Source organism: Oreochromis aureus, linkage group 6, assembly GCF_013358895.1.
Source record: "Oreochromis aureus strain Israel breed Guangdong linkage group 6, ZZ_aureus, whole genome shotgun sequence".
NCBI lineage: Eukaryota > Metazoa > Chordata > Actinopteri > Cichliformes > Cichlidae > Oreochromis > Oreochromis aureus.
Window position 1 is genome coordinate 19,245,709 of NC_052947.1, and position 13,499 is coordinate 19,259,207.

At 38.3% G+C, this 13,499-nt stretch overlaps 1 protein-coding gene across 1 annotated transcript in view; it reads right to left on the reverse strand.

Moving 5' to 3' along the window:
• Positions 1-13,125, reverse strand: part of tet2 (tet methylcytosine dioxygenase 2) — a 28,750-nt gene extending 15,625 nt beyond the window's left edge. Inside the window, exon 1 of the mRNA XM_031752160.2 lies at positions 12,652-13,125. The gene's annotated coding sequence lies outside the window, so the exon portion shown is untranslated. The remainder of the gene's footprint in view (positions 1-12,651) is intronic.
• Between the last annotated feature and the right edge of the window lie 374 nt (positions 13,126-13,499).

The following is a 13,499-nucleotide window of genomic DNA, read 5'->3' on the forward strand; positions in this document are numbered from 1 at the left end:
TAAAGTGCTTTGAAGCCTATGGACAAGAGTGGACTTACGGACACAGTGAGACTAGTGTTGCAAAACAATGGACGCAGTTTACACAAGAGGGTGGCTGTTAATGCACAGTTGGAGTGGAGCCTTATCAGTAGCCTGAACAATCAATATTTTTCTTTAAAAAATATAGGGTTTTGGTTTGCTAAGGAGAGTGTAATTTTAGTGTGTCAGTCAACATGACAAATGATCTCTCTTTTTTTGCATTCAATTATGTGTGTAGGGAATATGCAGTCTGTAACACTTTGCTCTGTCTTCATAGCACAAGTGTAACAGTTTTAAATACACTCGACTTCCAGTGTGTTTTTGTTATTCCCAGAGTGAGCGAGTGAAATATGAGAACTGCCATAGTAGATGGGGTTTGTTTGGCGTGACTTGGCAGCCATATGTGACATTCACCTCCAACGACAGCTGCTGGAAGACTCAGGTCTCTGCGCTTTAAGCTTTAGACCTATGCAGCAATGCTAAGGAGCCTTGCTGTTAAAGAAAGCAAGATGTGGAGCAGACCTGTAAATCAAATACATGCTTGGCAAGCCACACCGCACTTTTGTAGAATAGTCCCAAGAATAAGCCATAATCTCAAGTGCACATTTCCTTTTCTTTGTTGAAAAGAGTGCATTTGTAATTTCCTGCTTTAAAAGATAAGAACCCTGAGCATGCACCCAGGCTAAAGACTACATTTTCTGACTGTGTAATAAAGAGAAACCCCACATGCTCTGTGAACTGTCTCGTAAAAAGGAAAGATATGATTTTTTTTTTTTAAATTTTAATATCTCCTAACCGAACCATTGCTTCACTATTGCAGTGTTGCTTCCTCTTCTTTTAGCCACAAGTATTGATACTTAGTAGATTTTAAAATATTTGAAAGCAATGATAGTATGCAAATTGAAATCCAAACTTTTTTCATTGTGTGTATAGGATGACTTTGGCTAACTGGACTTCTGTTTAGCTGCATATGAGAATGTGTGACAACATATTTTGAAGAATGTCTGAAGTGTTTTTGAAACTCCTAACAGCTATATTCAATAATGACTCTGAAATATTGTATCTGGTATAGCTATAACAATGTGTGCCTATATCATTAAAGTGCAGAGATTAACTTAAACTGCTGCACAGGACAGCCACACCATTAACATATTTAGTTTCCTCTCATGCATATCTTTTAGGTGGATGGTTTAACTCAATTATTTCCACATAAACATGAGATTTCCTTGCAAAAAAACTGCATGGTAGCGTGATGATAAATGTTATTTACATTTAATGTTATTTGATCAGAGAGCGCTGCCAGTTAGATGGGTCAGACTATAGGCAGCTCAACCGTGAGTGAAATCTCATCCTTAGCAACGCTTTACCGGGGTAATTAGGTCAGATGACTTGCATTCTACAGCGATCAAATCCCTGATGTAAATATAGAGCCGAACTTGCTGTTCTACAAACCCAACGACCTCTAGCAACTCAACATTCCAGCTGACAATGTAAACAAGCAGTTATTTTCCTCTAATATGCAAACAATCTTTTTTTTTTTTTTTTACTCCAAGCTTGAAATTCATCTAAGGTTACTAAAGTTTTTGCAGAAATATCATACTCTCAATCTTATTATTATTTGTTATGGGTTATTTGGGGTCTACTTTTTAATACCCCATCAATAAAGGGGCAAACATGGACTGGAAAGTGTAGAAGACCAGAAGACACACATCAATTCATAAGGCACAATGTGTGGTATTGTGCTTGAAGCATGTGTTGTTAACGATGGTCAAATGTTCATCAGGCGCAATAGGACAGATGTTATGTTATGTTCTTGTATTGCACCCCAGAGTCTCTTTATCAGGCATCTCACACTTGTGATTTATGTCACATGGCTTGCTCACACAGCGTGTACAATGCACATCCCACGGTGATTTATGCTTTCTCCCTCTCATTCCTTCTATCAGTCTGAACAACATATGACACTTTTTTTTTTAATAAGAAACAAAGGTCCCCCCTGCGTCTGCAGTCAGATTTACATGCTAGGAAAGGCATTTTAATATTTTCAGTGCTTTTATCTCGTTGCTACACATGAAGGGAGCTTAACGAAACTGGCATCTACACTCAGATGGGACACAAACCTATCTAAACATTTTAAACAGGAAAGTAAAATTAAGGTCAAAAATCTAGATAAAAGTAAACCACGTGTACTTGTCGGACCTTTGTTGCCATATTTCAGTTTCCTGATTTCGACACAGCTGAAACCAATACCTGAAACCAGCTTTTGTTACACACTTTGGTCTCTTTATAGACTGTGAGGTACTGGCCTGTTACTTCGCTTTAGATGTTACGATAACGTTGTTTGTGTTAAGGGGGTGATCACATACAAATGAGCACATTTACACCACACTACACACTAAGTACATTTGAGTTGTTAGGATGTAGCAATGTTATAGGTTGGTGTAGAGAATGAACCTTTAGAAAGTCTTTTCTGCTGATGCATCTGTCTAATGTTTGGCAGATAGAAAGTTTCTGTTAAGGGTGATCTTTTGAGCGGGTTACAGAGCAGATGCAGATGCACGTGAAGGTTATTACCAGGAATGCAGAGGCTTGAGGCTGTGAGTTGCTGATGGGACACATATTGGTTCCATTAATGACAACAAAGGTTGCTGCAAGGCTTTGCTGCATGGGGGTAGCAACTGACTTTGAATGGTACAACTTCAGGTCTATTTTCTTTTTTCCTCAGCAGAGCATTTACCTGTTGATACTCTATATGGCCTAATGACAAGATTGTGATGTACGGATGACTGTATCACATGGCATCCTGGAGCGAGAGATCTGTTTTTTTGTTTTTTTTTATTCTCGCTTTCTCACCCCTGAGTAGTTAACCACAACCAGGGCAACAGTGGAGGCAGAATCCGGTTGTCGAGAGGATCAATCATGATGAATAAATTACTCATGCTCACCTTTAAATATGACACGCTTACCTTGAAATATGACACGCTTACCTTTAAATATGACACAAAACTATCTCTACATTACACTTTTCTAAAGTTCACATTGATGGGGAATTTACATCGATGCATAAGTGCAAAGACATGTAAATAAAAGCATAATCCTTTTGTTTTTTTTAAACTGAATCTTAAACCAAGATTATTAGATTAAATCAGACACATAGATGGCATAAACTTCTGCTTGTAATTTCTTGGCCAGAGAGCCTCCTCCCCATCCATATGAAGAAGGGATCTGTACAATCTACATTGTTCTTGATGTCTAATGCAAGGCAGATGTGGCATACTTGTGGAGATTCCTAATGCAGTCTTTGTGCTCTCATAGCTTATTGTCTCGTTGCCTTTTTTGGTTATATTTAAACATAACTACCTAACTATAGTTTTATTTGAGAGAGTAAATTCTAAACTAATCAAACTTAGTGTAAGTCTCTTGAACTCTAAGACGTTGTTTCCTACATTCAGTTCATGTAGCAAACCAGCCCTGTAATCTAATGTATGCTATATAGTACACAGGACAAATCAGGTTATATGTGTTCTGCAGAAATGTCATATGACATATGCAAGAACAAAAAAACAAAAAAAAATGAAAAGTAAGTCTGTAGCATGCAGCATTCATGAGATGGTTAATCATGCTGAAACTGATGACTGTAATAGATGCAAGATAGTAGACTTCCAGTGAATGTTAATTGAACAACAAAGCCATAAACGCTATATCTTAATATCTAAATATTTAAAAACCTGAACACACACTTGAAGGGAATGTCAGTCAGTTTTTAAATTCACTGTTTTTGGCAAAGGGCAAACATTATGTATTATTTATTTAAGTATGTCCACTACCTAACACTACTTAGGCACATCATTTACTTTAGATGAGCCCGAGATCATCCAGCTAGAATATATGCAAATGGTTAGACAAGTAATACCGGAATGATGTACAATACCTATTCAGTTAACTTCTCCCCAAGGGAAAAATACAAACTTAGGGAGGGAAAAGATTAATGGATATCATTTGTATGGCCATTCATAATTATAAACACTCTCACTGCTAATTCAAGACTAATTCAAACACTCATTTTTTGAACTTTTTTTTTTTTTTTTGCTTATGGGTGAGGTTTGATGTCTTGACTCTTTTTTCCAGAGAAATTGTGTTCCCCCTTATATTAGACCCCAAGCATTTAATGGATAACCGTTTTTGGTTGTTTGTAATTTTTTTACTGGTTCTAATTGTGGGTTAAGTCTGAGGAGTAGCTGATGATTTGTTTCTTGTGTTTGACAGTGTCATGAGTAACTTACATTGTTTGCTGAAGGTGTTAAACCCCATCTTCGAACATTTCTGATACAACTTGTTTAGCTGGTATTCTGGGAAAATGACAAACACATGCAAAACATTGCGTGGGCTTGTTTTACTTTTGTCTTCCATTTGACTCACATTGGGCCTAGTAAGCTATTTTCACTGTTGTTAATTTTGCTTCAAATGTAATTGTAGTCTGGACATTTTTTAATATGTGTATGTATTTCATTTAGATTTCATTTAGACCCTTTTCTAAACACTTTGTTAAGGTGTGATTGGCAGCAATTACAGTCTTGAGTGTTTTTGACTAAGATGCAACAAACTTTGCACTATTTGGGGAATTCTTTCTTTCCAGATCTGTGTTTAATGGGTACTGTCAGTAGAGAGAAATTCTAGTTCTCTACAGGTATACTTAATTTGATTCAAGTGAGGTGTCTGATTGAGCTGCTCAAGAACTTAGCCACTCTCATTTTGTCTTGGCAGTGCAGTTATGGTCATTGTCTTATTGTAAGGTGACCATATCTTTCATAAAGATATTTTTGAACTTTGCATTGCTTAGATAGTCAACCCTGACTAGTCTGCTTGTCCTTGGTGCTGAACAACACATCCACAGCATAACATTACTGCAGGGGTGTCATGCTTTACTGTTGTAATGATATCAAACTGTTGATGATTGTTTCCTGGTCTCCTTTGGTTTTTAAGGAGAAAAACTTTAATCTGTTCATCAGACCATACAATCTTGTTTCTCTGAATCTGAGAGCAGCATGAACTGAAATTTCAAGTTGGTTTTAATGAGAATTTTGTCACCAATGACTCAGCAATAAAGCGCAGATATTCAATATTCATGCCCACAGAGTCGGTTTGATTGCTATAAGTTTTTTCCATTTTCACACAGTGACGCTCAGTCAGAGTAACAATGACATTCTTGGTCATCCTTCACTGTTCTTGCTCTGAATATTTGATGTTGTTTACCTTGACCTCAGCATTGAATATTTCCCCCAGAGCAGTCAATCCTGAAAGTTGCAGTTGAACATGATGCCAGATGTCACTCCAAAAACTTTTTTAGCCTTTATTTTTCTGGTTTAATCAGCACGTGTGCTACAAAGAATTCTTGCTGGGCTCTGAGGCTGACACATAGTGTCTAAATCTTTTTTGCCGTCAAGCTGGATCACATGGACACTGAAGACATTGGCTTCTGAGCGTACAAACCCACTGACCTGCGCCCAACCCCTCACAGTGCTACACTCTTCCTTCCAGAGGGCTTGTCTCTATTTTTTCTCTCCAGCCCTTTGTCTATGCAACAGTCAATATATCTGACTAACTTGATGAACTGTGCACAGAGCAAAGTTAATTTCTGAGTGCATGGTAGCCATGGCAACGTCCTGTGAGCGCTTCAAAGCCCATCTGGGCTAAACATTACCCTAGCATGGCTGACAGCGGAATAGGTTGCATTGCCGTGGCGCACACATGTTCTTTATGGGTTGATCCTGCCAGTAATTCAACTGTGCCACATATTCAGAGGCCTACATTGTATCTGTGTCAATCAGCACATTTAAAGGTCAATTTTAGATATGTTGTTTAAAATACTAAATTATGTTAAAGTGAAATTATTCATTATGTTTGAATCTTAGAATCATCGAATCTTAGAATTGAGAAATTCTATTGTTTTTCAAAAATAAATGCTTACTTTAAATGATGCTAACACCTTTCAAAAAAGTAGCAATACTATAAGTGTTTGGAAACTAAGGAGAACAACTGTTCACATTTGACCAATGATTACTCTGGACTTGCAAGCTGGTCAGTTTAACTCCTGGACACTTTTACTCTTTTAACCATACTGGTTTAATATGTGCCGAACGTGGTTTAGCATTTTCTTGTTAAAACAACAAAAGCCTTTTTTGAAAAAAGACAGATTTTGGATCATGCAATATGCTTTTTTCGGAACCTATCTACCATTTAGCATTCCTGGTTTCTTTATAGATAAGTTAACCACGCCTGTGTTCCTGAACCTATGAAGCCATTTGTTTCCCCTATCCCAACATTTCTGAAAATGTTCTTTAAACCCATTCATCGGTTTTGCTATCTCTTATGGCATCTTACCACTATTTCTATTTTCATAGATTTAAATGAAATAAAAATAATTAAATTTTGATTTTATTAATATATAGCTATTTTTTTGTAATAAGTTGCAAATGTTAACTACTAAGTGACTTTCCCACTTTATTTTTTTAAATACATATCCACTATAATTTAGCATGATCCATAAAGCCTAGAAGGCTTCTAGACTGTTTGCAGTATTCAAATCCAGACCAGCTTGCGGTTGAACAGGAAGCAGAGGTGAACAGTAAACAGAACAAATTGCAGCGTTATTATTGGAGGGAAAGTATGCCACACAAACACGGGGGCAAAGGGATCCTAAGTGGATACCAGTGCAAATTTCGGTTTCATTGAAGTTTGTGTTTTGTTTTGTTTTCTTTGTCATGACAAACTAAGGCAAGTTTGGCAACAGGTTCTTTCGTTTTACTTTATTAAATGTGTAGCCAAAAATATATCACAGGAGGGTTAACAGTCATTTCACCTGAGAAACATTTCTACATGTTCTCTAGTTTTCTGGAAAGCTTTTGAGGTGACCACTCATTGGTTTCTAAGCAGCCTGACCTAAGCCGCTGTTTTCTAAGCTCCTTCTTTACCTTCACTGAGTAGGAGGCACGTGATTCATTGAATGGGAATCACAAATCCTTCTAAGAGGAATATTTTTGTGTATGGAGTGTGGGTTATATGAATCGTATATGTCATCCCACACCTCAAGAATGAATCGCTAAGTATAGCCTCTGTAAACAGTGTATTGTTTTGGTGTTTTCATAAATATGTCATTAAATTATGGCAGTCCATTACTTAAATACTGCAATTTTTTTGTAGGCAAGAGTTTGTATTCTTTCAGGCCAAGGGTTAAAGTCATACTTTCAACCTTTCCTAGCATAAACAAGTGGATGAAGCCCAGTTCAGTTATCACTGGGCACTATGGCTCAGAAAGATTCCAACTGCTGCAATTGTACGTTCCAGTTAGGAAACCTAATATTGAGCCACAGCCACTCTAAGTCCCCAGAACTGGTTAGTGATGTCACTCAAAGCCTCTGGTAGGGTTACACTTTTAATAACAGTCGTGGCCAGCTGTCTGCTTTTATGCTTGTGTAGACCACAGGGGGCCTTTATAGTGACAGCTCGCAGCAGTAAAATGGTTCATATCTAACAGCCATTTTAGAAGAGGGCAAGCAGTAATCAAAAGAACCTGTTTTAACCATTTTGGACCTCCTTTAGATTATGCTATAATGACAAAGCTTTGCAGATTTTGATAGTTTCAGCACTTTTTAGATATTATTACTAACCTTTAAAAAATAAAATTATAAAAAAAACAAAACATGCAATTTGACAGCCAAACTCTTTTCCAATAAATAATTTCGAATTAAACCTCCACTTTTTGGTTGATTTCATTTAACTGGAAATGAGCAATGATGGGGAATCTGAGTGGTGGTATAGTGGTTACAGCGGTGTGTGTTGGTTTTCCCAATTGTACACAGGCCAAAGACCTGGATTTTACGTTAACTGGTGATTATAAATTGGCCACTAGTGTGGATGATTAAAGTATGTCACACAAATGACGTCATTATTTGATTAGTAACCGTGACACTGAAGGTGATTGACCTCTATAATGTCTTTAGAGTCTTTGCTGTCTCGCTGTACATTGTTATGGATTTATTTAAGAAGCCACATCTTATATGTATGCATATGGTTTATCAAGTTTTCCCCATCATTTTCAGGACTTTTTGTTTCCTGGTTTTGCTTTTATCTGCAAAGATTTTCATGTCAAGCATTAAGAGATGCCAAGTGCATGTTTAAAGGGAATTGCTAGGTTTCTCTTGCTAATAATAGTAACAAAAATGTTAACTACTACATTCCAACTTGGTGCTCTAAATTGATTAATGAATGTATCCAGGAAATATTTAATGAATAATCCAATTAAGCATGCAGGACTGTGCAATGGAAACATTACTGTGGATTACACTGTGTCCTCCACGGTATCTGTGCCCATGTGATGGTTTTGTAATCTGTAATCTTAAAAAAAGTTTACGGCACGTTTAAGGCCTCTTTAATCTCCCGACTTGATGCTATTAGAACTGCACGAGAGCAATGCAGAATGGCACAAAGAATAAGACCCGCTCACAGTCTCGCCACATTCTTAGGCAAAGACACCGACAGTGACTGAAGTGACTTTTGAATTTCTTTTTCTATTCTTAACTTCTGTCAGCGCAACCAGCGACAACAGTATTTAAGAAGATCGTCCAAGCGTAGGAGGAGCGGCCTGGCGAGAAGCGGGAAGAGATGCTATTCGCTTAGGGGTGGTTACATAACATCTCACTTGCCTCCCTCGCTGCGGAATGCCGGGATAGTGTTTGTAAACAGAACGGCCATGTGCGTGTTCACGTGGAGGAAGCTTTTGAGTCCCTGCCCTCGCTGTCTCACCCCTGAGGTAAACCCTGACATCGATATACACTCACAGGGCCAGCAACCCTCTCTCCGGCCTTGTGCCACTCAAACTCAGTCTTATCACTCTGAATCGATAATTAAACCTCAACTTGGCTAACGTTGCACCGCTTCATAGTAGGAGGCTATGAGTCATATTCATAGCATATGTTGCGCGGTGGTCTTTTTAAAAAAATCTCAGACCAGGTCATAATTACATCAAAGTGTCTTTAACAAGTTAGGGACATCTGGTTTGGTGTTCTTATTAGTGACATATTTTTGTGACCTGGCTTCAGTTAATAGACATTTTCTTGCATAATGCAGATTATGTTCAATCAATAGTAAAAGTAAAACAAACACCATACTAAAAAAAATGGCAAAGCTCTACAGGTGTCACTGATGCTAAAACAATGTCAACATTTTTCCAGCAGTAAGCCAAAACACACTTCATGATAAATTGTGTCCAATTGTAAATGCACTGTCACTCATTTGAACATTAAGATATGTTCAAATGAGTGACAGCGTTCTCACAGAGTGATCCCACTGTTAAAGCATCTAATAGTGGTTTGCTGCTACTCCCTTGGTCTCTATAGGAAAATAAAACCCCAGCAGCAGACAAGAGCGAAATCAATATTGCAGAAATCAATACAACACTCAGTATCTCGCCATTTTGTCTTAGGAAAGCAGCTGAGCTATGGCCAGCCAGGTGTAGTGCAATCTAAAATGTCTAGCCTGCCACTGGACCTGTTCTGTGTCATTTGTGAACTGGCTCCTGGTTGGAAAAATAATACATGGGTTGGATAAGGCAGGGTCAGAAGTGAGGGCTTGGGTAAAGGCTTGAGTATTTTAAGTAGACAGCATTGTTGTGGAATGCTATGGCAACTGGACATTCTTCCCAAAGGTGATATTGTCTTTGCCCCAGGAGTGACATAAAGGGAACTTAAGACCATGACGAACTAGCAGTCCACCCGCGAGGCTTTATCTGTAGGTGTGGATAGATGAGAGAAGCTATGTGCATGTGATTGATCTATATGGCCCTTCCCCCACTCAGCCCCCTGTAGCCCAATTAATGCTTTCATGCCTTTTCAGCTGCTGATGTAACAGCAGCAATGCAGAGAAATATAAAACTGCAAAAATATTAGATGGTGCTTGTTTTTTTTTTTCTTTTATTATGTAGCATTAGTTGTGCAGGTCAGGATTAGCATATATAAATCCTTTGCACAGTCCAGCTGAACAGAAAGAGAAACATGGGATAAATCCACATTGTTTTTGTTATACTTAGCATCCACACTAGTGCACATTCATGGATGTTGTGAAAGCTTGCTGACCCAGTTTTAGTTTGAAAACTTGAAGGGTCAGTTGCATAAAGCTGACAAAAGCCCTGTATATCCACAAAGGTGGTATTTTTATTTTATAAATTTCAATAGCGACTTATGCATTTTACATTTGCGTATATAAACACTCCATTGCAAGTTATTGAACATGGCAATAGCTTGAAATTCAGTCACACACTGCAGATGACTAGAAAAGATATACATACCAGACATAAATAATATTTTTGTATGGTGGTCTGAGCGCTGGGATTGCAAACGGAATAAAAACAAAATGGAAAGTGACTAAGTGCAGATATAGCCACAAGTTATAACATCAGACAACTGAGATTAACAGTGCGCTCTCATAGCAAGAAATGAACTGGGTTCATTTCTGTTCATCAAAGTACAGTGTCTGGTATTTCAAATGACACACTAAGCATTATCTGCAATGTCTTAGTTTATGTGGGGCAATGGGATCACCGTACACACTCACACACACAAAGGCATGGCTCACCTGATCTCATGCAGTCACAACATTCTTTATAAATGCTACAGAGCGCACTCTTGCTTAAGAACTTTTGTTGATGCTACACAGCCAGTGACCGTGCTCATCGTGTCAAAACACAGGCATGGTATTGCGCAAGAGGTGTATACCACTACTGCTGGTTTTAAACTTTAGCAATGACTCTGTGACTTAAATAGTATCCCCTTCTACTAACACCAGATATCTTTTTAAAAGTTGTACAGTGCAGGAGCTGCATGGCCTGCATTGACAATCAGAGGAAAAAAAACTACTACTTTGTAACCGGAACTTAGTAAATGTCTTTAGTAATTTGACAAGGAGCTTCACTGGCTCTTTACCATCTATTTAACCTCTTGCCCTTATGGATCACTAATAGTCATTGTCCGAAAACTTTTGTATTGATTTAAAGATAAAAACCGAAGCACAAGTTCTTCAGATAGCCTTGTTAAAGTGTGATGCCAAATTAAATGTCAGTCATTAGTCTCCATCTTGCTTTTGTTTAATTTGTACCCTGAGGCCACATGGCTATCTGACGACTGCAGTTAGCGCAATACACAAGCCTAGCATGGAAGCCTCCGAAATATTTTTATTATACTAATGAGCCATTCAGATGTTAATCTTAGGTGAATTCACATACACAACATGCAGCAACAACAAATAATTATGCATTCGATAATTAGTAGGAGACTTGGCATCCTATAATAAAGCTCAATTTACATGTATTTAAAGCTATGAGGATTTATACATGATCATGTTACTGCTATCATTCTGTTATTGTACTTCTGTTAATTTGCGATTCATACAAGGCAACATAGCTGTTTTTTATTTCAATTCCTTTAAAATAATGACATTTCATGCACCCTGAAAGTCACAGGCACAATCTGCATTGTGTTGTCAATAATCTTTATGTCAGCAGCTATATCCAAAACCTACAACACCCTGTTAGCTGTGACAGCTTACTCCTTGTAATGCATTAAAATAGACACAAAAGAGTCTTGCAAAGTCACCAAGTTGGTCAGTTTTTAGAATGATGATGTTTGTTGTTGCTCCCTGATAACAACCTTGTGTTTAGTGTCAACTTCAAAAGGAAGTAAGGGAAATCTCCAGAATTACCAGTCTTGTTCGCCCACTTAATGGTGCAGTTGGATTGAATTTCATTTCCTTCATAGCTTTCTGACCTTGTCCACCTACACTACGCTCTGCCACCACAATTCTATTCTCCTTTGCTTCTCCTTGGGATTTGCCTTTGTGTCTGCTCGTCACTCAGTGGTGAAAGCAATGAAAGCTGATTCATATACACAAAGCCAGAAGCTATTTCAGCTCTGCTGCCGTGCAGACTCTGTGCACTTACTACTGGACATGCTTAGGTTGGACTTTTACTCTCCAACTGAAGGCTGAACAGAATAAAAATGCACATATACATCAGTGAGTAAGGATTGGGGAAGCCAAAGTGGATAACTACGTAAATCTGAATCCAGATTTAATTAAAAAAAGACAATATAATCGTAATTATGATTTTGTAATAGTTGTTAATAACACATAAATGCTACACATGTGTTTTGACAAATAGGAAGTCACTTATACAAAAATGTTTGTGTTGTATATTACATATTAAATACATTTTTAATGTGTTTAGGAAAAAGCCAGGGTTGAATAGTAAAGGTAGTGTCACACAGGCATTTAAATTATGCTTTAAAAAAACTAACTCCTGAACAAGTGCACTGTTTTCTATAATGTATTCAAATGCAGCAAGAAGCACACACAGGAAAACACAACTGCTGTCTTTCAGTTTTAGCTGACAAAAAAAAAAAGAGAATTTGTCAGCCATGTTGGAGTAGCTTTATCTCATATCCCCCCCTTATTATGTTGGCTCTTGCTTTTTACGATGTGGGGCATCTGCTGTACTTCATCTGACTAAATATCACCAAAAACACACACAAGGTTACAGGGGGGAAAAGGCTAAACGGATTATTAAGGTGCCGAGCCAGTTCTCACCTGCCTTTCACGTCCCTCCACTTTGTAGAAATTCCAACAAACCGTCTGGATCTCCTCTTTAACAAATCCTAAAGGCAGCCATCTTGCCTCCTTCTGTTCTTCTATGAAACAGACTATCCTCCACATCAATATTCATGGAAACCAGTCTGACGTCGGCTCTCATCATCAGGAGAAGCCCGAGTGTCGCTGTTTGGCAGCCTCAGAAGCACACTCATATGTGACTCCCGTAAGGCAGCAGAGGTACAGAAATTGGACACGATGCTGTTTGGAGGTCAGGAGGAACAGCCTTGCTTTGGTGGCTACCTCAAATAATTACAAAATCGCCTTCTTGCTCAGACCTTCCCACACAAAGAGGCAGATTTCCTTCTCCCCCTATGCTCCCTCCTTTTTCTTCTTTCCTCAGCCGTACACAATAGTGAACACTAGGATTGCCCCGAAGAACTGGAGTGGATCCGGATTCTGGGTTTGAGACAGATTATACTTTTCTGTTGAATATTGCACTGGTTTCAGCTATCTGACTGTGGCAGTGTAGAAAATGTCTCCACCCACTTCCTTTTTTTTTTCAGACAGGAAGCCAAGTGACTAAGGGGTTTTTTCCCTCTCTTTTTCAGTTTATCTCTTTCTTTTTCTGTCATAGCTTGCAGAAATTTCCCTCAAGTGTAAGAGCACTCCCTTTTTGAGAGCACTGCAGAAACAACAACATGTGGCCAGTTTTGGAGTCCAACCGGTTGAGCAATGAATTTCCAACTGCTGTTGGAAATTCATTCTTGCCTGCCCACTGGTTCATTTTTAGAGTGACTTGTAAGACAAGTCTGCGGGCAGCATACTTTGCTTCATGTGTCTGCCAA